Source organism: Corvus moneduloides, chromosome 9 (assembly GCF_009650955.1).
Source record: "Corvus moneduloides isolate bCorMon1 chromosome 9, bCorMon1.pri, whole genome shotgun sequence".
NCBI lineage: Eukaryota > Metazoa > Chordata > Aves > Passeriformes > Corvidae > Corvus > Corvus moneduloides.
In genome coordinates this window covers 11,784,239-11,806,502 of record NC_045484.1, presented here as the reverse complement: position 1 = coordinate 11,806,502, position 22,264 = coordinate 11,784,239, and the positions used below count along the sequence as shown (strand labels likewise).

At 39.7% G+C, this 22,264-nt stretch overlaps 1 long non-coding RNA gene across 1 annotated transcript in view; it reads right to left on the bottom strand.

The window, feature by feature from the left end:
* The window catches only part of LOC116447762, a 138,765-nt gene that overhangs the window by 23,246 nt on the left and 93,255 nt on the right, over positions 1–22,264 (bottom strand). The window contains exons 2-3 of the long non-coding RNA XR_004241688.1: positions 21,845–21,945; positions 7,575–7,687 (exon numbers count right to left, since the gene is read on the bottom strand). This is a non-coding gene — a long non-coding RNA (uncharacterized LOC116447762). The remainder of the gene's footprint in view (positions 1–7,574; positions 7,688–21,844; positions 21,946–22,264) is intronic.

The window sequence follows — 22,264 nt, the reverse complement described above, 5'->3', positions numbered from 1 at the left end:
GAATCGCAAATTAGGCCCCAAAAGATCGAGCTAAACACAGAAATCTCCACGCCCCATGATACGCAACAATCTAGGAGATCTGCAATGGGTCTGCGGAGTCACAGGAATCACGAATGCTGACCTCGCCCCCTTCCTGCTATGGCTGCATGGGACGAACGCTGCCAAACCTTAGGAATGCTCCCCGGACCAAGCAGCAGCTCTCGCCAAGGTCGCAGATAATCTGCAGCACGCATGGGTATCACACAGAGAAGAAGGAGTCCCACTCGCCATCCTCATCACCCTGATTGGCGCAGCAGGTTCACATGCCATCATCCACCAATGGCAAAAGAAAAAGGGGAAGGACATGTGGATTCTCAAATGGGTCTTCCCACCAACTCAGCCACGCTTCAGACTGCAGTCCAGGGTAGAGATGGTGGCGCTTTTAATCCGAAAGAGTCGCGACCGAGTGGTGGAGTTGGACGGCAGGGAGGCAGAGGACATCAGTGTACCATTCCAGACAGGGGACTTTGAGTGGATGCTACGCCATGCGGAGGCACTGCAAGAAGCTCTGCTCGGATTCACCGGCATGGTCCATAACAAGCACCCACAGGGAAGGCTGGCACAGCTGCTGGGGCGCTATGAGTGGCTGGACCGCCCGCTGAATGTAGAATGGCCAGTACTGGGGCACATGGTGTTCACGAATGCAGGGAGGAAGACGAAGTGGGCTGCCTGTGCGTGGAAAGAGAATGACCCCTGGAAGACTCATGTCATAACAGGAGAACCGGCCGACAGCTTGCAAACACTTGAACTGCGTGCCATGATGTGGGCATTACAACAGCGGTCAAAGGAACCGGTGAATGTAGTCAGCGATTCCCTATATGTCGTTGGAGTAGCCCAACAGATCCATGATGCAGAAATCCGGCGTACTAACAACGAACATTTGGGCAGACTGCTTATCACATTGCGGCATACCCTACAACAACGGACACACCCCTACTGTATCCTGCACGTTCAGAGCCACCAGTGGAACATCGGGCTGGGAGAGGGCAATGCCCATGCAAACGAGGCGGTGACCTGTGCCCCCATAGTGCATCTCCCACCTGCAAGCGTTTTTGAGCAAGCCAGATGTAGCCATGATTTGTTCCAGCAAAACGCAAAATCCCTGCAGAGACAGTTTAGGATCCCGCTGAGAGATGCGAAAGGCATAGTGCGGGCTTGTCCCCACTGTAGCCATCACGGCCCTGGGTTGGGAGTGGGGGTTAACACCAAGGGTTTGAAAGCCCTCAAGCTCTGGCAAATGGACGTCACTCACGTCCCTGAGTTCGGCCAACAGTGCTTTGTCCATGTAACAATTGACACTTTTTCACACTTCCTGTGGGCTACCACTCAGACAGGAGAGAAGGCATTGCATGTGGAGTGGCATCTGCTCTCTTGCTTTGCAGTAATGGGGGTACCCAAAAAGATCAAAATGGACAATGGGCCAGCATACACCAGCAGTCGCCTAGCCAGATTTATGCAGCTGTGGGGGGTAGAACATATCACGGGGATCCCACACTTGCCCACCAGTCAGGCAGTGGTAGAGAGAGCCCATCGTACACTAAAAGAATATCTGGGCCGACAGAAAAGGGAAGAGATGGAACCAAGTAAACGGCTAAGCAAAGTGCTGCTCACATTGAACTTCCTCTCTCTGGCCGGGGATAGGGAGGAGCCTCCAGCGGCAATCCATCATCAGACAGTTTGTAGGGGAATCGAGCAAGCTCTTCCAGGAATAAGTGTTTTGTATCGTAACCCTCGAAAAGTTTTGTGGGAAGGTCCCAGCCCAGTGCTATTTAATGGCCAAGGATATACGTGTGTTTCCTCCCCAGAGGGACCGCTGTGGGTGCCCAGCAAGTGGTGCCATGCTACTCATGCAGGACCCCGAAGCAAGAAGGCGCAGTCAGCATTGGCTCCTGAGGAAAGTGACACCACTACTGCAACAGCTGGAACTCTGGGACCCCCGTCCCGAGAAGCCTTGGGAGAGGCTGCAGACGTGGCTGAGTGAGGGGGCTGAGAACTTGCCAGGTCCACCACTCTCTGTAGTGGGGGAAATAGCAAGACCCTGTGGCGAATGTAGCAGCTGCCCTGGGGGGTTGCTAGTGACTTGCGGTGGTTGTCAGCGGACCCTCTGGACACACAAACTAACGTTAGAAAGCGGGTGGTATACGTGCCCGCCTTGTGCAGACCGTGATCGAAGGCAGAACCAAGAAGGGGAGCTGTGTAAATTCTTGGGTATAGCATCAGACACAGAGGTAGAGTGGGGAATTGTTTTGACTGTCTTGAGACAAGGGTATTGGCAGACATCTTCGACCAGCTGTCCGCCCATTTAGATCGAGTGAAGGCAGTACAGAGTGTGGCAGTGTTAGGGCGAGAGTGTAGCACGCAGGTTCGTGTCCCGTGGCAGCATGTGGTGGTCTCCGAGCGCTGGGAAGCAACAAAGCAACGCTGGGCCTGCAAACGTTCCGAGAGGTTTGCTTCTCGTAAGCATCCTAGCAGTGTCCCATGCAATGTTGACAGCAATCCAGAAGAGACAAAACATGTGGGTCACCCTAGCTAATTTAGCGGGGCAAGACTCTATGTGTCTGAGCCTGGCTATGCCAGGGGACCCATTTCACGCCTGCTTAATTGGGGTCCCATACTTTAACCCGCAAGACTTCCAAGGGATGCTAGACAACAGCTCGCTGATAGGGAACGCCACAGGCAATGGCAATTGTTCAGGGCTGATCGGACTCAAGCCTGCGCAGCAGCGTGCCTGCTGGCAAGGTGCATTCTTGAAAAGCATCAATGTCACCATGGGAACACCAGAAGAGTTAGATCTACTGGATTCCACAAACCAAACTGGGGATGGTTATATGACATTCGAGCCACTCACTACCAGTCAATTAAATGTTAATAGGCACCTTTGGGCCACTGTTGACCCTCTTGCAGACTGGTTTCTGAGAAACTACAAGTCTGAAGCAATTTACTACCAAATCAACCTCACGGGTCAAGCCCCGAAACGCCTCCCCAGTGGTACGTTCTTAATATGCAGGGACCACACGTGGAATGGGGCTCCCGCCAGCCCACATGGGGGACCGTGCTACTTAGGGAAACTCACCCTGTTCCACCCAAACCTGCATCAACTCTTAAATATCACCCACCGCACCGAAACCAGGGTGCGGCGTTCAGTCCATGAGCTCAAATGTGAAGGGACTGAAGAGCCCGTGTTTTGGAGTCGTGGTCCAATTTGGCTAGCATCCATGTTTTTACCTGGTGCTTCAGCAGCTAGGGCGCACGCAATGTTACACAAACTTGCTTGTTGGGCGAGGGACAAACTAAACATAACTTCGCAGATGTTTCACGAGCGAAGCGCAGATGTCACTAGTGTTAGGCATGCGGTATTACAAAATCGGGCAGCCATTGATTTCCTACTATTAGCCCACAGCTGTGAAGATTTCCAAGGTATGTGCTGTATGAATCTTTCTGACCACTTTGTCTCGATTCACAAGCACCTCTCCGACCTCCAGAGGGGCCTGCGCAACCTTCGGGAGACAGACGACCCTATTGGAGATTGGCTTAAAGGTCTGGGTATCACCGGATGGCTGCGCACCTTGGTAGTAGCAGGCTGCTGATTGCTATTTGTAGTTATAATAGGCTTAATAGTATTTGGGTGCATTTTTTCCTGCGTCAAAGCAGGGCTGCAAAAGATTATCAACCAGGCCTGGGTTGCCAAAAAAGAAAACGGGGGATTGTGTAGAGGGATTCCTTGTGGAACAGGAGTATATGATACCCCTGGAAAGATTGGACAACCCAGGGTTGCTGAGGAAAAGCCCCTGAACAGGCCCCTGGCTGCAGGCAAGCCTGGAAAGCACCTGGCTGCAGGCAGCCCTGAGAGTCCTTGGCAAAGTTATACACTGGTTGGCTCCCCCGCTGATTAGAGGCTGTCCAGAGGGACTTTGCAAAAGTAGATATAAGCTTGCATAGTTGAACAATAAAGGGAGAACAATGCTTAATTGTATCAGTGTACGTGTCGTTTATCCGGCCAGCTCTCCGGACTCGGTCCCTTTCACAATGCCTATTTCTTATATGCTACTGTGGCATCCACCTTCCACTATGGAACATGCAGCTCTCTTGTCCACAAAACGTCCCTTGAAATCTTTTGACCTTCGTGCATCTTCCATGGAAGAAAAAGCACAGACAGAGTAGTTCCTGCCAAAATATTATCCTCTGGTGTTTGCTGTCTTAACCATACAGCATCAGAAAAGCAAAATCAGCAGCTGCAGGTGTTAAAAGACATATTTTAGGAACAGAATGCTACATTCAGGAGAGGTAACGCCCTTCACTTCCAAAAGGCACCTCATTATCAGGCAGGGACTCTCACACAGCACTGCAAACACTTACTTTGGCTCCAGTTTCATTCCTCTCCACTGTGTACTTTGTAGATTGCCCTGTTCTTTACTAATCTCAGACTGAGCACTTCAACACCAGCAAAAGGTAGAGAGGGGCTCTGCAGCACCAAGAGGAACTAATATTTGTCCTTATTTGCAGAAGCAGAATAAGGCCTAAAACCAACTTATTTTGCACATAAACTCTGCAAGATTCCCAGCTACATTCCTATTTCTGGAAATTTAAGATGTGCCTTCTTACATAAGGACTGGAGGACCAAGCTGATATTTTGACACAAAAGTGCTTCAAAAATTTGGACCTCCAAGGTCACAGAAGTAGCCAGAGAAGTAGATTTCAGGGTCGCACTGAGATTGAGCCCACCAAAATCCAAGAAAATACTTTTTTTTTTTTTTTTAAACCACTGTATTTTGGATTAAATTTTCAGTCAAGTTTGCTGATTTGGCCCTGGGGATGCCTGATGTGATTCATTATATACAGGCAGATGTAGAACCTGTTTTATAAGTTTCTGGGATAAGGAGGAAGGTATTCACAGCTGAAAGCTGCAGTCTTACTATCAGCTCTGAGAATGCAAAAACTGCAGAGCCAATGGCTCCCCATCCTGCCTATGGTTTGCTTCTGGCTTTTATCTTGATTTATATCAACATTTGTGAAGCATTATTAATGTCACAAGAGGCAGACCTGTCAACTAGAATAACACTCTTGGAAAATTTGCTCCCACCTACTTTCCCTTTCAGGTTCATCAGATCTGGCATTTGTGTCTGGTGTTACCCAGCCATAGATAAGAAACACCAGAAAGACACATTGTCATTAATTGCAGAGGCAAACAAGAACAGCTTAAGCACAAGGAGGCTGGGTAAAACCAACAATCCTTTATACAAGCCCACTGTATTCATCTGCTAATTCCAATCACAGCTGAAAGCAGATTGCAGTGTTTTGTATTTCATTGGAAAGGCAAGAGAAGTAGCAGAGCATGGTTTGTATCCTAACACTATTCCCCCTGCAAAATCAATACTCCCATATACAGTTTTAGGCATTTTCCAGGGGAGATGCAGGGAGTCCCACAGGGAAAGCTTCACACATGCAGTAACGTTCGCAGGGTCAAGACCCCGTTCTTTTAACATATTCCACGAAGGTTAATGTGTTATTGTACAAGATCCAGGACAAGGCCTATGAATCACTGGAGTCCTTCTCAAACCCCAGCTGCACTGAAAAGCACATTTAAGGCACAAACTGGTTATAGTGATATATATCTTTTAGAACAAAAAATGTAAGTGTTCTTTTCTTTTGGTGAGGGGGAGCAAGGGGTGGGTTAAGGTATTGTGAAAGGCTGAAACCCATACACGTACCTCCAAGTAACCCATAAATACTACATTTGCAAAAAAAACACAGATGATCTGAATTTACATAGATAATTAGTGATAAAATATCTGGAATATTTTTAGAGATAAACCACTTGCTGGAATGTTGATTTAGTGGCCACCTTGAACTGGGATAACCCTGTTTTGCTGGGGGTGTTTTATCATGGCAGAGATGGTAGTTTTTATTCTTAGTAGTTGCCTCCCTATTGGAACCATAAAAATAAATTTATCAATTGATTTTAAATGCATTGCAATTAGATATTGATTTATTGTCACTCAGGAGTAGTTAACCTGATATTAAGAAAATGTCCTTCCATGCAACTAAATTGAAGCAGGAAAACTGTGATCTAGAAGTAATCGAGATTCCACCATATCAAAACCTAAGCTCTACCTCTTCATGTTTAGATCTATAGCAACAAGATAGAGATTCTAGATTTTATTATTATTATTATTATTTTGATAGAGTCCTTGGATACAGGATCCTCAAAGAGAAAAAAAAATTAGACAGGGAAAGCAAATGAGTCATAAGGGCGTGATTTCATTTGGAACAGGTCATGCAAGATTAGTACCCTGGGTTGCCCAGAGCTAAAATTTAACTATCATAACTGTGAGCATCAGGTTTGAAAAGGATGAATGTGTGAGAAAGCGCAGGAGGGGGTTTCTTTCATTTTCTCTGCTTTTGGGAAGAGGGATATGTGAGGAGAATACAAATCCACTGATTCATACCTATCTATTAGTCATACCTCTGTTGTGCTGGTTGCTTATTCTGTAGACATTCTCTGTTGTATAAATAAGGTGCACTGCCTCAGGGCTTAATATAGCATGTCTTTATACCTTTGTTTTTCCAGTTTTCTTTCTAACCCCTGATCATTCTGCACTTTCCTTCACACACTTTGTAATTCAGCTAAAGAATTTTGTAAAAAAAAGTTTGTGCAATTTACTAGGACTTTCCAACTAAGAATTGTTGGGTTTTTAACTAGTGGATGGCCATCCATTACCTAAAGAAAAAGGTTTGTTTCTTTATCATGTTTTAAAGCAGAAATAACTTCAATGAATATAACATTTGAAGAAATACCAAAATATCTTTTAAAAATAATCTATTGTATGGACAGATGTTTATTTCCAAAACTACTACACTTCTCAATGTACACATTCTGAATTTCTTCTATTTAGGGAAAAAAAAAATTTAAAAGAAAGAAAAAAGTAGTATCACATGTTGACTATCATGAAGCAGAATATTTTTAAACCACAAATTTTAACAATTTTTTCCCCTTTGAACAGCCAGTTTAAGGAAAAGTATTGGCTTGGCTGCAGTTTTTGATGTAAAAACACCATTTTGAATTAGGCTAAAAGATATGGCATGCGAGCTTCAAAGAAAATAGTGGGGAGAGGCATACAGGAAAAAATTAAAAACTTCCTTGCGGGGATTTCTAATCTCTCTACATATATTATTTAAAGCTTTGCAAAAGGCTAGTCTGCAGCACAGAATAATTATTTTGCATGTACTAGTTCAAATATTCCCTCTTCTGTTTGCTTGTGTTTCCTATTTTGATTTGCTAGCAACTTTTTTTGAGTAAAAAGGAAAATTATATGCACTTTTTTAACCTAAAATGCAGAAATTACCATAACATTGGCATTTTTACCTATCTGTTCATACCGTATGAATGCAGAAGAAATCTGACAATTTACATAGCTGAACTTGCAGTTAAAAACTCATTAGTGATATGTGATTTGACAAGGAAGAGGTTTAACAGTGATAAGTGATTGCACATGCACTGACTTTCACATTTCAAGTCAAGAGTACAATAACCTCACCTGATGTGGTTTTGAACTTACCAGTTGTGACTGGTGCAGAAATGCAATGCTGGTGACTTCACCTCCAACCGACACTGAGCTTTCCTGGCTCCAGTACCCTCCATTCTTTTAACCTTGACAAGAAAATAGGGAAACAAGAGAGTTAAAATGATCATTTTCTTCTGGAAATTATAGATCTTTTTTTTCCTAGTAAAAAGACAGGGAACAGGTATTGCTTTTTTTTTTTATCAAATTCTAATGAAACCTCAAAATGCTTCTTGCATAAATACTGCCAACCAATATTTCTACAAAGCAAAACACACAGAATTCAGAAGCAATTATTCAAGGGAAATTTGCCCTAGCTTCACTTGGATATTTATCAAAGTACAAGTCAACAATCATTATTTAGGATTTAGCTCAGTAAACATTCACCTGATGACCAGGCAGGCCAGATTTCTGTATCAGGTTTATGGAGCAGAACAATAACATGCTGATAAATAGTATCATCATGTTCTTGGTTCTAGCTAGTTAAAAGGAAAAATGAATATGGTACTAATCTGAAAGCAAGTTCCCTCACTGGGAGACACTCGTAAATCTTCCTCTCTCCTATGAATACTGCCCAGTTACAGCCTGCTGGACCTGGGAGAAAGAGTAACTATCTAAACATCTGTGGTATCAACAGAGACCCTCTCAGTTACTAAGATGAAGTAGATTTGAAACCTACGAAGCTTCCAACATCATCCCTTAGAGACAGAGATGTCACAAATTTGGCCAGACCATGACAGCACCAGCAGCATGCTACTCATCGGGTGCTTTTACAGGGTGGAAGCCAAAATCTTGGATTTAAAGAAAACATCCTCCCTCTTCATCTGGTCACTTTTTCATTTGACCCTTTGTCAGGCACCAAGCTGATGTTTCCAGATTCTCTTTATGAAACAAAAGACACACCTCTGTTGTGTTTGTCAGGCTTCTTTGGTGTGTTAAGCGATTGCTACAGAAATTGCCTATGCATTAATTCATCTTGCCTCAATCTGGTTACGTCCATTGCATGCAAACGTAGTCATCTTTTACTGCAGTTTCCATTCTAGGGGAGAAGAGTAAATGCCTTTTTTTTTTAGTTTTTCTGGATTTATTTATGTGTTTTTTCCAAACAAACTCCTCTCCCTCATGTCAAGAGCACCTGATTTTTGGGTCTATCTCAAGGAACATTCTTTGATATATTGTCTTGGCTAGAGGCATTCAATTCTCTGCCTGTTTTGCAAAACCTATTTTAAAAATAAAAGGTTTGCCTATTCTTTTAATTCTCCTAACATTAATTCAAGTCTGTGTCAAACATGAATCATTGACAGATTAAAAAAAACGTGTCACAGTGAGATTACCGTGAGCATAAAACGGTGCTCAGCATGTGCCACTTCCTTTTGCTGTGGGCTCAGATGAAACAACAGGATTATAAAGATAGGCCTGGCTTGATACAAGACACAGAGCATCTTTTGTTTATCCAATGCAAACTAATGGGGAAAAATATGTAGTCATATTGACTGTTTTCTATAATTCATTTAAATTCTATGTCTTTACTGGAGTTGGAGAAGCTTCATTTAAGATTGGAGGGCACAAGGTAGAATGGCCCAAGCAAGGCTCGTGTAATATTGTAACAGAACTGAAATACACCAAACCATTCTGGCCTCCAGTATTACCCAAGAAATGTTTTATCCAAATGTGAGTGAGTAATGATATCTGAAATTCACCTGAGAGAATATAAGAATAAAATTTCAATGAAATAAAATTGTGGGTAGTGCTGAGTAATATTTGATCAGGCATTAAATAATAAGGAAATTCTATATCTAAATGCTTCAGCAGAAAAGTTATGAAAAAAATTTGAACCCCAAAAAGAGAACAATGATGAAATAACCTACCATAATTTTTGTTCAATAAATACCAAAGCTTTTTATTTTGTCTTTGCAAACAATATGCTTTCTTGCTTGTGCAGGTTTTGATGTGGGTGGTTTTTGGGGTTTTTTTGAAGGGTTTTTTTATTACTTCTAGGTAAGATTACTGAAATTAGCAGAAAGAGACCCACTAATAACAACAAGTTCATAATTAATTCAATCTTTTGGCACTTCAAAGTAATCAAACTAACCAGGAAAGCTCTGAAACTGTACTCTAACACACCAGAACAGTCTCATCTCCTTTTATGTCCCTTTAAAGATCTATACCCAAACTATTTCCTTCTGACAAAATCACCTGCATTTAAAGGAATTATTAATACAGCTAGATTAAGAAAATTTGTAGACCAGCAGTAATCTTCATTATCAGTCAATCTATTTCATGCTTCCAGCAACATGTCAGGTCCTTTTGACACTAACTGTAAACTACTAGTCCAGGGATACTAGCTATTGACACTGAAGCTGTGAGCCAGGATGAAAGGGTTTTTGGTGTCACCCATTTGCAGCTGCAATTCACTCTCTAGTATATTCTTTCCACAGAGAAAATATTATTGGATACATTTAACCTTCCTCCATTCCCAATGCAAAGAAAATACATAAGAGAGATATTATAATTCCATTTGGTTCTAACCCACACACAATGAGGAGAAAAAAATCCATTGTAATTACAACCTATACAAGTTAGTTTTCTTTGCACTGAATTTGCAGGGTATAATACAATAAAAAAAAATTCCTATCATTAGCAAACCACACAGTGATAAGAAATGTACCACTTGACAAAGAAATTAGACCTGTGACTCTGAACTCTGTTATTTACATGATTAAGTTTCCTTGCAGTTTCATGTGTTAGCAAGATACCTACCTTTGAAAGTACACAAAAGTACACTGAAACAGAAGATGAAAGCTTGCACGTGGCAAAACATTCAATGGAAAGGAGACACTGAGTAACTCCATGCTGTGATTTGGCAGGGTGGTAGGAGGAATTTAAAAATATCCCCAGCCTATCTATAGAAAACAAGAGAAAAGTATGATTTTAACAATTCATGCAGTACCTTCCCATTTTGGATCAAATTCTCCCTCAGTAAACTAACTCCTTGGATCCTGTACCACCTACATTGCCTACAAGACAGGCTTTAGGTAGTTTTTGGTTATGATGTGATGCTGTTCCATACTGCAGAGAAGTAGCTAATGAAAAATTACCAGTAAATTTCCAGTCCTTGTGCTTCACTTCTGTACTGCAAAGGTTTTCTTAATTGAGTATAGTACAGAGCAAGATGGTGTTCAGAAGGAATGGCACAAGAAACTGTGACTGCTCATATACTGCTTGGGTCATTATGGAGGATTGCCTGTGCTGCCAAAAGAGAACCCCACGTAGACTAATCTGATTTTATCAGCTGACTATATGAAAGAGGAAATTCAATTTAACAACTTATTTTGAAAAATTATTTTCTTTTAAAAATATATTTCCCCTGTTTCATTTGTACTAAGAAATGGAGAACACTTTTAAATTTATGTTTATTAGAAAATGTATGAAGAAGGCAGTTATTTTTTTACAGCTTCCTAATGTGTATTGGATGATTGTATATTGTAGTACTGATACCATTTAAGACCAAGGGGACTGAAATAACTACAAAGAAAATCAAAAGATAAAACAATCATTGGCTAGAAATAAGACCTTTTCCCTCATGCCCTCAGAGACTATTCTAGTTTTGTGAGGGGTTTTCTTTCCACTTTCTCATGTTTATAATTTCTTCCTTCTCTAAATATATATATATACATTTTCAAAGATATTAAGTCTCAGTATGAGAATTTTCAAAATACAGAGGTTTTGTAGAAAGTATCAGGCAGGGAGAAAAGGTCCTATTTCTTCTGATCAAACTCAGTGTCAGACCTTTCACTAACTTCGCAGATGATCAAGCTCCATTTTCTTATTTGTTTGTCATCTGAGGGGTAGACTGATCCAAGCAGCAAAGGTGTTAGCACCATATGGTTCCCTGCATAACACAGCACATTCACTTTAAACCTTCAGCAACAGGTTTAGATCCAAATTCTTAAACCAATATGCATAGACTGTGCTCATCCTACTATTGTGTCCATTTTCTCATTTATGACTCCGCTAGGTTCCCATAAAACAACTTTTTGCAAGACTTCTTTCTCTAAACCAAAACCTGAACCCATTAAACCAAAGTCTTTAGGACTTGGGATTCAGGATTTGTGACAATGAGTTCTATTGAGAAAAGAATGCGGTGAGTTACAGAAGTGGGAAACAAATATATCAAGTCACACTTATGCTTAAGCAAAAGAGACATATTTTGGTTTCTAAATGCCAAACACAGATAGTATTCACTACTGTACTTTATTTTATCACCCACTCCAGCCCATACGAATCCTGGATATTGCTTCATCTAACATAATAAATTATGGCTGACCTGGGCTTCACTGGGGTTGTGTGGCATAAGCAGGGGACTGGCTAGCAAAGAGTAACCAGACCCCACTAGTGAGGAAGAGCACTGCAAGCTCCAATGACAGAAACCTGACACCAACAAGGATAATTTCTTTTGCAGTTAAAAGTTTTGAAGGAAAGTAGAGGATAACAAATTCATAGGAATTAATAATTTAAAACCTAGGATGCTGTGAATTCTCTTCGTCAGCTGCTGAACGTTATAGCTTTCTGTATACTCAGAGCAATTCTTTTTAAATTCAGATTACATATTTCCACTAGGGTCCAGATTCTGAAGTGCTTATTCAGAAATTGGTTTAGGTAAAAGTCCTACTGAAGCTGCTGGGGATTTGATTTCAATTGAAACTGCATAAATACCGAGTGCAGACTTCTGGACTTCACCCTCTAGAGTAATAGACTGTGCAAACTAGAAAGAATGATTGGGAGGTCTAGTAAGGAACCAGTGGGCTCTTTCAAGTAATTAATATTTTTCTTATGAAAACACTAATCACTGTGATGCCTATGACAATTATTTTCTGGGAAAAAATAAAAGAGAATACCTATTTAATTCCTAAATACTTTGAAATTGAAATCTTGACTCATAAGACCGTCTTGCTGCTGTACCAATGAATGCCCATTATACAGTTTCATCCTGTTACATTTGTGGATAAGCCAATTTAGTATTCCCACAACTCTGTAATTAACATATAAGCACTGATTGACTATACAGCTAAAACATTCAGCTTCAGATAAATATGCAAACAACTTCACTAGTGATGAAACAATGCACAAAACCCATTTTGTTTCCAGGAAAACTAACCTCAAAGAAATAACTTGTGGCTGAGACAGGATCTGAACCCAAAAATCGCTGATCCCCACACGGAGATCTAAACCAAAATCCCTTAGGTTGCTTCCAGACTGACTTATAGTCCTTGTAAGTATACATAGATGGTGATCTATTAGGTATAAGCTCAGCAGAAAAAATCTACAAGTTTTTACTCTTGAATCCCATCTACCCCTTTGTGGCAAAGCAGATGAAATCAAAATGCCCTTAACTTCCCCTCAGTGTGCACTCAGCAAAATTGGAACCCTCACACATCCACAAACAGCTGTGGACTGGGACACTTTGCCTCAGTCATCCTCTCCCCTGGTCACTAGAAGAGATTTAGTTTCTCTTCCCAGCTCTGCCAGAGATTCCTGTGACTATCTGGGCAAATCACACAGGTCTCACTACTGCCTGCTGGCAGAACAGAACTTTTCCATGTTTCTCCAGATGTTTCCTTATCCGTAAAGCACAGTAATACTAGGTTCCACAGACCAGGGTCATGAGGCTTCACCTACCTGATCTTTGTAAAATCTCTTCAAGTTTTAATTTATCCCTTCAAGGGGCATTACAGAAATATATGTTATGGAGCCATGAGTTATCATGAATATTCCTAATAAGGTTTTTCAAAAATTACTCATATGACCTCCTGGTACTCTGACATATTCCATGCTAAGTGTACAAGTGTTAGAAAAATGGCCAAGTTATGCAGAAGTTATTCACATGGATAGCAGATACTGTCTTTAGTAGGGTTATTAATATGAGCTATTTATCCAGGCTATAAAATATCAATCTGACTTTATGTATTAGTACACAGTAAGTTATATTATTTACATTGAAAGTAAAGTATAACACAAAGTATTTTATTTACATAAAGCATAGCATCTCTGGCAAACTGCTAGGCAGTAGGTGGGAGGATGATTGTTCTAGATATATTAAGGGTATAAAATTCAGGGACATATGTTGGTTGCCCCATGGTTCAATAAAACACAGCAAAGCCAACACTTTATAGAACAAGACCTTGAATATGAAAATTTCTCCTTAACGATCAAAATTCTCATCAATAAGTTTCTCTCCGTGCATTTTTTTTTATAAATTACCATCTTGTCTCTCTTTCTAGAAATTTTTAAATGTCTCTGCAGACAGAGAAAAGTGAAGTTAAAAGAGAAGTTTGTTTCCATTGATTTCCACAAAAGAATGCTGACATACTTTTCAAACTAACTTAAATTTATTATTTGTTTATCAACTTTAGAAATATTGTTGAAATTGATAAATTTGTTTTCTATTAAACCATTTCAAAGCTTTAAATTTAATCATGGAGTAGTATGCTTTACCTCCATACTAGCTACAGAAAAATTCAGATGCTCCTCTGATTATAACTTTCGGATTCCCAAAACTAGGTCTTTCCAACAGATAGCTGTAACTTCAAGTGAAATGATTTTGAATGGTATCTCATTACACAGTTAAATCTGGGATCAGACATCAACAAGAGAATTGTTTTGTGTAAACCTTTGAACTAAATTAGTCTTTTTTCCTCATACCCAAATTTTATAACATTTTCAAAGGTTTTTTATTAATATATAGCATGACTTGCTAACATGCTACCACATATCATATTTTAAAGATTATGTCATAGGTATAACAAACATTAAAAAATGTTGTTTGCTTGCTTTCTGGAAAGGATGATTTTGAAGAAACCTCCCTGCTATAAGTACAACAGCTGTAATCTTTTTTTGTATCTTTCATTGATCCATGGACATGAGCAAAAGAAAGCTATTTTAAAAAGACAATGTGACCAAATATATGTTTGCTTTTCTTATTTTGTCAATAAATTAGAAATGTAATTCCAATAATTTCCATTAACAAGAAATGCCTGCTTTCGAGCAGGAACATAGTTTTGCAGTTTAGATTGCTCAGTTCTGACATCTACATCCTCCTCAGACCTGTATATTCATTGACAGATATGCTTACCGAAACAATATTGAGCTTGCCTGTGTGTGCATATTTGAGACCAAAACCCCCTAATTAGCTTTTATTTAAGAATACTTCATTAGGGAACAGATCTAAGAACAATCTTTCTCAGGTCTTCATAAAGGATTTATGGGGTAAAACAATAGTCAAAATCATTTCCATCCAACAAGACTCTTTAAAAATTACTCAAAAAATATTATATGCAAGTAAATACTCAGTAAAAAATTCTCCCCAGCATTGAGATCATCTCAGCATAGAAAGCAGAGAACCTTCACGAACACTCTCACAATTGCATCAGCTGCGACCTCATACTTGAGGTCTATAAGGAGCTGGGCATAGGCTGGAAAGCACCAAAACATTTCCCTGTCCAATCATCTCTTTTCTGCTCCTCCCCAGCTCACTGTGCTCTAGCCTACCACAGAATTTGATATTACTTTTGTGACAGAAGAGGAAAAAAAACTATATTGTTATTAAAATCAATAAATTAAGAAATATTAACAGATTTGATTATTGAGCTAAGTATTTTGAAGTATTAGTATTTTACAATATGTCAAAATATTGCTCATGTAATGTGGAACAAAGGCAGCAATCAACCATAACAAGCACTTTTTTGGATAGCTTTGTTTAGTTTTCAACACTACTCTAGTTCACCTTATCTTGAAAGCATTGTAAATATTTGAAGGAAAGTTGGCATGCAAAAATACGGCACAAAGATTTCTGATTCTAATGTAAATGGTAATTCCCTAAATCATAAAGTGTTGAAGCATTTCAACTCCAACTCTTCTTGAAGCAATTAAAGTATTTTGATTTAGTTTTACAATAACTCCATTAGGCCTTTCTCTTTTCATTAAGCAGCAAAAGACTAACCCCAGGCAGTCTAGATTTAAACTAAAGCTTCCCAAAATATGGACCCTGTCTCAAAAACAGAGCAGGAATCCATTTAATAGGAGATGTCTTTCAGGTTACTTAGCACTAGTGGCCTTTCTCTACACATCATTCATTTATTCACATCAGCATCTTTACTCATTTTAACTGCATGAAAACTTAAGGACCTGACAGTTTGACAGGACCCCAGCTTGGCCTCATGTTTCAATTAGACCTGTCTGGACTATCTAACTTTACAGCAGATGACCAAAAGTTTCTAAACTCAGAATAGCAAGATGTTTTTAAAATATATTTCCAAAAGGAGAAAAGCTAAAGTGGCTGGACTGGACAGAACAGAGAAAGGCAAAGTGAGCAGGGCCCAGCAGCATAGAAGGGGTTTGTCTGCTGGAGTTTCACGTCTCTGGGCTGCTCTCAGGAACTCCCCCTCACTCCAGCACACTGCCCAGACCCTCATGCACACTCTCAGAAGCTGCAGTTCCCTGCGACTTGCCAACATCTCCCTGTGCGTAACTGTGGGCTGAGTACATCTCCTGCCCAAGGCCATCCCTCAGACACCCGTGTCTCCTGAAACTAAGGCAACAGCCAGGAGAAAAACACATAACATGATGATGTTCGCTTGCCTGTTTTGGCACCCAGAAGAGTAGCAGCAGGTGCAAGGACTGCTCAGTTCCTCTTCCAGGTCATGCCAATAGCCCAGGCTTACACATTTCTGGCTGCTGGATTTGGCAGTGCTCCAGGCTCAGCCTCAAGTGTCCACCCAGGCTTGGACAAGAAGGTGGCAGACACCGCAGTGCCCCCTTTCACTAGTGGCACACCCAGGCTTTGTGTACCCAGGGCTGGGAGGTACAGGTGGGTCTCCGTGCTGCAGGATGAGCCAGGCACCAGCAGCACCCAGGCCATGGCTACTCAGGAGAGCTGCCACCTCAGCAGAGCTGTGCACAGGCCTCAGCTCCCCTAGAATGGGGCACCTCGAGAAGATGCTCTCACAGAGAGCTTAAAAAAACCAGTTTAACACAGCCATGGGGAGCATACATGTCCCTCTCACCAAGCTGCTGCTACTGGAAACCCAAGGAAGAAGTTCAGGAGGTGAACCAGGGCACTTGAGCTGGAGCCAGGGTGATCCCCAGGCTTCCCTTGGCACCAAGTTCTCTAAGAGAGGAAAGCACTCAGCAACCCTGCTCTAAAGCTGACCCTCCAGAACTGCATTCAGAGAGGCAATCCCAAAACTTACTGCAGAATCAAAATGATAGTAAAATCTTTCATAGCAATATACTTTTTCCTCTTATATCATTCAGTTTACAGTGTCCACATATGCTTTTCAGCAGCATAAAGCAGATAAAAAGACTAATCTTTTAATCCTTCAAATAAAGCTAGTTGTTGCCATCTAATTGCAATAATTAATTTTAAATTACGTTTTATATCATGTGTCTATAATTTAACAATGCTGAAGATTTCAGACCAGACCAAACTAGACAGGTGGATGATTTCTTTTTTTTTTGTACTGTATATTTTCAAACATTAATAGTATCATTTGCATGCTAAAGAAATGAAATTTTGATTTTGAAGAGGCCACTAAGGATTAATTTAATGATTTGGACAGAGTTTAGGCTGCTTTGCAGTGGGAGTGAAGGTTAAAAGGTACATCTTGATAAATATTTAAAATCTTCAAACTTTTTGGTGTAGAGCCAACTGATCTGAAGTCCACTGCTCTCTTACCTATATAGCAAAATTTTAACTTGCTTGAAATTTGTACTTCTGATCTCTAAATCCTGAGGTGTTGTACATGACGGGCTTTTTATGTAGTGATTTATAACAACATTTTAAACCTTCACTTGGTGCTTTTTTAACACTGTTATCTAATTCCCCAAGACTCCATGTTCCCATGGAGAAGAGAGAAAAGTCTTCTCTTTCCTGTAGTACCTTTTCCCTTTCATTTGAGAATACAGCCCCAACAATAACCAAATGGAGCTGTTGAACAGCTCCAACCAGCACCTCAAAGGAAAAAAAAAAGCATAACTCCTTATTGGTAAATAAAAATTTTTGGATTGCTGTATACATTGATTTGTTGACATCTGGTATTCCCCTCACACACTGTCAAAACACAGAGCCAGTCCATATGCATGAAGGGTTCGGCAGCAAAGCACACTTTGTAGAGCACCAGCCACCGCCTTCTATCAAATGAATTCTCCTTTCACTATAAATGATACATTACAAGAAATCTGTCCAAAATACAACTAAACTGAGTCATCTTTGTAAATATCTCTGTAGGACATCATTAGTTTACAAGGAGTGTAAAAGTTAAACACACAAGCAATAAGTACAAGCAAAAATATGCAATGATGTCCTAAAAGGAATAGCAAGAATATTCGGTCTTTCAGGAAAAACACTGGAAGGACAACAGCGTAAAAAAAAAGCTGCCTCCTACAGCTGATTTGCACCACAGACAGACATTGCCTGGTAATGATGCTCATGTACTCCAGGTGCATAGATCAGCTGTCTGCTCAATAATTCTTAGCTGTTTTCAGGTCATACCTTTCTTGACCCTTAATAACTCAGACACAGTTTTTCAGGCTTTGAGACTTTCATGATGTTTTATTTAGAGGGTGGATTTTTTTCCTAAGCTAAGAACTTTACAATTTAGTCTTCTATTTATTAATCTATGTGCAGAAGCTCAAGATAATTCTCTTTTACAATGTATAGCTCTGTACTTGAGAGATTCAGTGGTTCAGTTCAATGGGTGAACACTGCAGGGCACCCTGCTGAGTAGGGCACAGATGAGCTATTTGTAGGGAAAAGTGCCTCTTCCAGCAATAACATCAAAAACACATAAACAGAATCTGTCCCTTAGAAAATACCACCCTATGTGATTTAAAACTTGTGAAGATAGCCCCAACAAGAGTTTCAAATCTAGAAAATTTTTCACAGTTCAAAGGTAAGACTTTACTGTTTTTCAGATGCTTTAGAAAATCCATCTGGGTACATACCTACCTCTTCTAAAAGTAGTTCTCTGGTCTTTCCACCCCCAAAGTAGCATAAAAATATACTGTCATATGAAACCAAAGTATGAGTACATGAGATGGTATATATTATGCTGATGGATATTCTATATTAAGTTCAATGAGCTTAATATATAATAATAACAACATAATTATAGAGTGATCTTAAACATTAATCAATATCAACAGAGCATCTTAAATTTGCTGTTGAATTCTATGGCACAGTGAGTCCATGTAAATTCCCAAATGTTGATTTTCATAAATTTCTGCTCTCAGTGGCAAAGACAGGTGATGGACCATCCCTCTATGGCTGGAACACACTGGGAGCCATGTCTTTGGCATATGCTTGACTGGAACAATCGTGATGCTTTTGAATCATCTTTAATATCTCTCGGAAATTAAGATCATTGAACTTCAATATTTTTGGTTTTACTAAATTTCAGTTTTACTTCTGGTAATATATTCTGAGAGGACTTTTACAAAAAACAAGGGTTTGATTATAGAGTTTATCATATCAAGGAAATTCAGGATATAATTAGAGTCATTAATTATCAGTAATTAATTTTAAATAGTTTCCTGTTCTTTATTAAAGAGGTACTGTTGTTATAGTATATTTTCCTTCTTCTAATACAATTAATTTTGACTCTGTCTTGTCATTCAAATGCATATTTCTAGAATTATTACCAAAAAGGAAGACTCTTTCTTTAAAAATAAAAAATGCAAACAACCATTCTGATTGCCAGAATTTGAATCAGCTACAATATGCTGCCTGTTATAACTTGATGAGCCAGGAACTGCAACAAATAGAAACACAAGCTGAGTCATGAGAGAGGGCTGAAGTAAGTGGTTTAACAATCCTTTACTTTCAAAAAAAATTAAGCCTACTTCTAATTTCCTGACTAATGCCATTGTGATTTGTAGATGGATGGCAGAGCTGGCTTGTAAAGCCAGGGTGATTTGTAGATAGATGGCAGATCTGGCTTGATATTAAATACATCAGGGAGGAAATTAGGTTGGAAAAATCAATGGCTGGTTATGAATACTAAAATCAAAATACAACTTTTGGGCAACAGAGACATGAGGCAAGCTTCCAAAACTGCCCTATTAAGAACTTCTGGACCTAGACTCGTCTTTATTTAAATAGCCAGAGAAATATGCCTGCTCCTGTCTTTGGCAGAGGCAGCAGCAATGTCCGCTGGTTATTTAAATTAATTCCAACTGTGCAATTCCTTTAAAACATAAATTCACTTTAAAGAATAAACAGATATACACAAACTAGATCTGACTGTCTTTGTACTTATAAGAATGGAAAGTAGGAATAGTTTTCTTAATCTCAGGTAGAATTTAGCAGATAAAGTAAAACTTACTATCTGATAGTAACATCAGAAAAAAAATACGGAAAAACAGGACACCAAAAGACCCATCAAACCACCTCATGTGCACAAAAGCCAAGCATTGTGCTAAGACTGCCAGAAGCACACTGGCCCTGCTACAAATGTTTTGTGCTAGTTGCTGTAACCTAAGTTTGGTTATCAGTACTCAGATTTGTAAGGGCAGTTTGTGGTCAGCAAGTGGTACAGACACACTCACTTGATCCCAAAAAGTCCACAGAGTAAGCCAGAGTATGAGCTAAGCCACTGCATGAGCTGCAACTGTGACCAGCTTCAAGAGGGTAAGCTTTATTCCAAATTGTCTGTGCCTGCTTTAGAAAAAGAAGTAAAACCATTCTAACTGCTGGTAACAAATACCTGAGACACAAGGATGTGATTAAGCCTGCAGCAACAAATTAGATTCCGGATTAGTGGGGAAAACCCCTCCCCTTTGTCCTTCTCCAAGTGTTTCTCACAGAAAGCGAAGCTTCTCTGTCTTTGTCATTTATTCTCTCTGAAAAAGTATTCTATCCTCCAAATTTTAAAATCCACCCTGCTCCACCATCTACTGAATTGAGAGACCCCTAAGTTTAATGAACTTCTGCTCACTTCCAGTATTTAAAGAACATAAAAGGAATCAAGAAACCAACTCTCAACTCTGTGTTACTCAACTTTTCTAAATGCAAAGCTCATTGCAGAAATTGAATGCACCATCACAAGGATTCAGAATCACCAAGCACTCAGCTACACATGACAACTCGTAACAATAATGTTAGCAACTGAGAAGGAAAAGTGGAATCTGTCACATCTGAAATATTGTGTCTATATTCAGCATTTGCATTTCATTTTGGTTGCAAAACAGTATTTTGCAAATGTGTTTTTAAATTATTGTATACTGTGGTTATTTCTGTTAAAATATGCTCAAAACTCTATAATTTATGATGAATGCATTACTGCCTCCATGAGAACACAAATTCATGCATGTTGTGAATGATTAAAAACACTAAACAATGTTTACCAAGTCCAACTAAATGTTGATTTGAAAAGCATGGGGTAATAAAGTGTCATAAAGACCAGGACCTGCTGCCTTTATGAAATAATCCTTTCATAAAAATGTGAATTTGCTGTTCTGCAAGACATAGATCAGTGCCTCTGTGCCAGACAACAGCTGCCCATTTGACATCACGTGTTTGTATAAAAAGATTCTGTCAAGCTTTTGAATTCATTTGACAGACTTATTGTCCAATGATGCATTCTTCAACTGAAATTGATTAGCAAATCTATCAGATTCATACAATCATTTAATGAGCTCAAAAGATGAATTTTTCCTGGTCTTTCATCATAATTAAAAAAGAGTTGCTAAGCCAAAATTAAACCAGACATGTTAAAACATAAGTAACTTGTAGAAACTCCAAACTCTAAAAAAACACAAATAGATATACAGATAACTCCTAGACAATTAAGATGCACAATAGTTAATAATTAAAATTGGAGGTGGCAAATTCTGTTTATCCTACTCTTGAGTTTATGTATGAAAGGAAGTATAGAAACACTGCAAAGTAAATTCAAAGTTTCTGATTCCAATACTGCTTGTGTAAATTAAAGTAGTGATTATATGGAGATTGACTCTTAGGTCAAATGTGAATGGAAAAAACTCTATGAGATTCTATTTCCATTACTAAAAGCTACAGCATCAACTCAGTAAAATCAGTTTACCCGGTAACTTAGCACCCACTGGAACACTGGAACACTAAGAAGCAATGAAACAGGATAGCTTGGGCCTGGCAAAACCTCTTCATTTTCATTTCTTGTGCTTTCTTGACAGAATCATAAAAATGATGAAAGAATGTTTTAAACACATACCTGGAAGATATTTCAAGCAGTCTTCTACTGTACTGCTGAGTTGCACCATCAGTCCCGATGGGTTTCTGTTCTGCAAGTCTCCATCGCTGCCATTCCACAACCTACAAAAGCAAATCATTTCCCACAATAAAACTCTCTCATTTTCACACTAACAGGATTCATCCCCATTCCCAACATCAGTTTTTCTTGCAGAAATCTATGATTATTTCCTGTCCTATTCACTGTGGAGATGGAGAATGGCTCATTCCCTTCTGGTTTGCAGCAGCATTTAATATCCTTGAAGAGATGTCCCTCTTCAGTCTTTCCCAATTCTTTCCATTTTTCTTTGTAAAGCTTCTATTTCTATACCAAGTAGTTCTCTTTTCTTTCTGCAGAATCTCCCTTTTTGTCTGTATCAGTCATGAACTGCAGTGTGCAAAC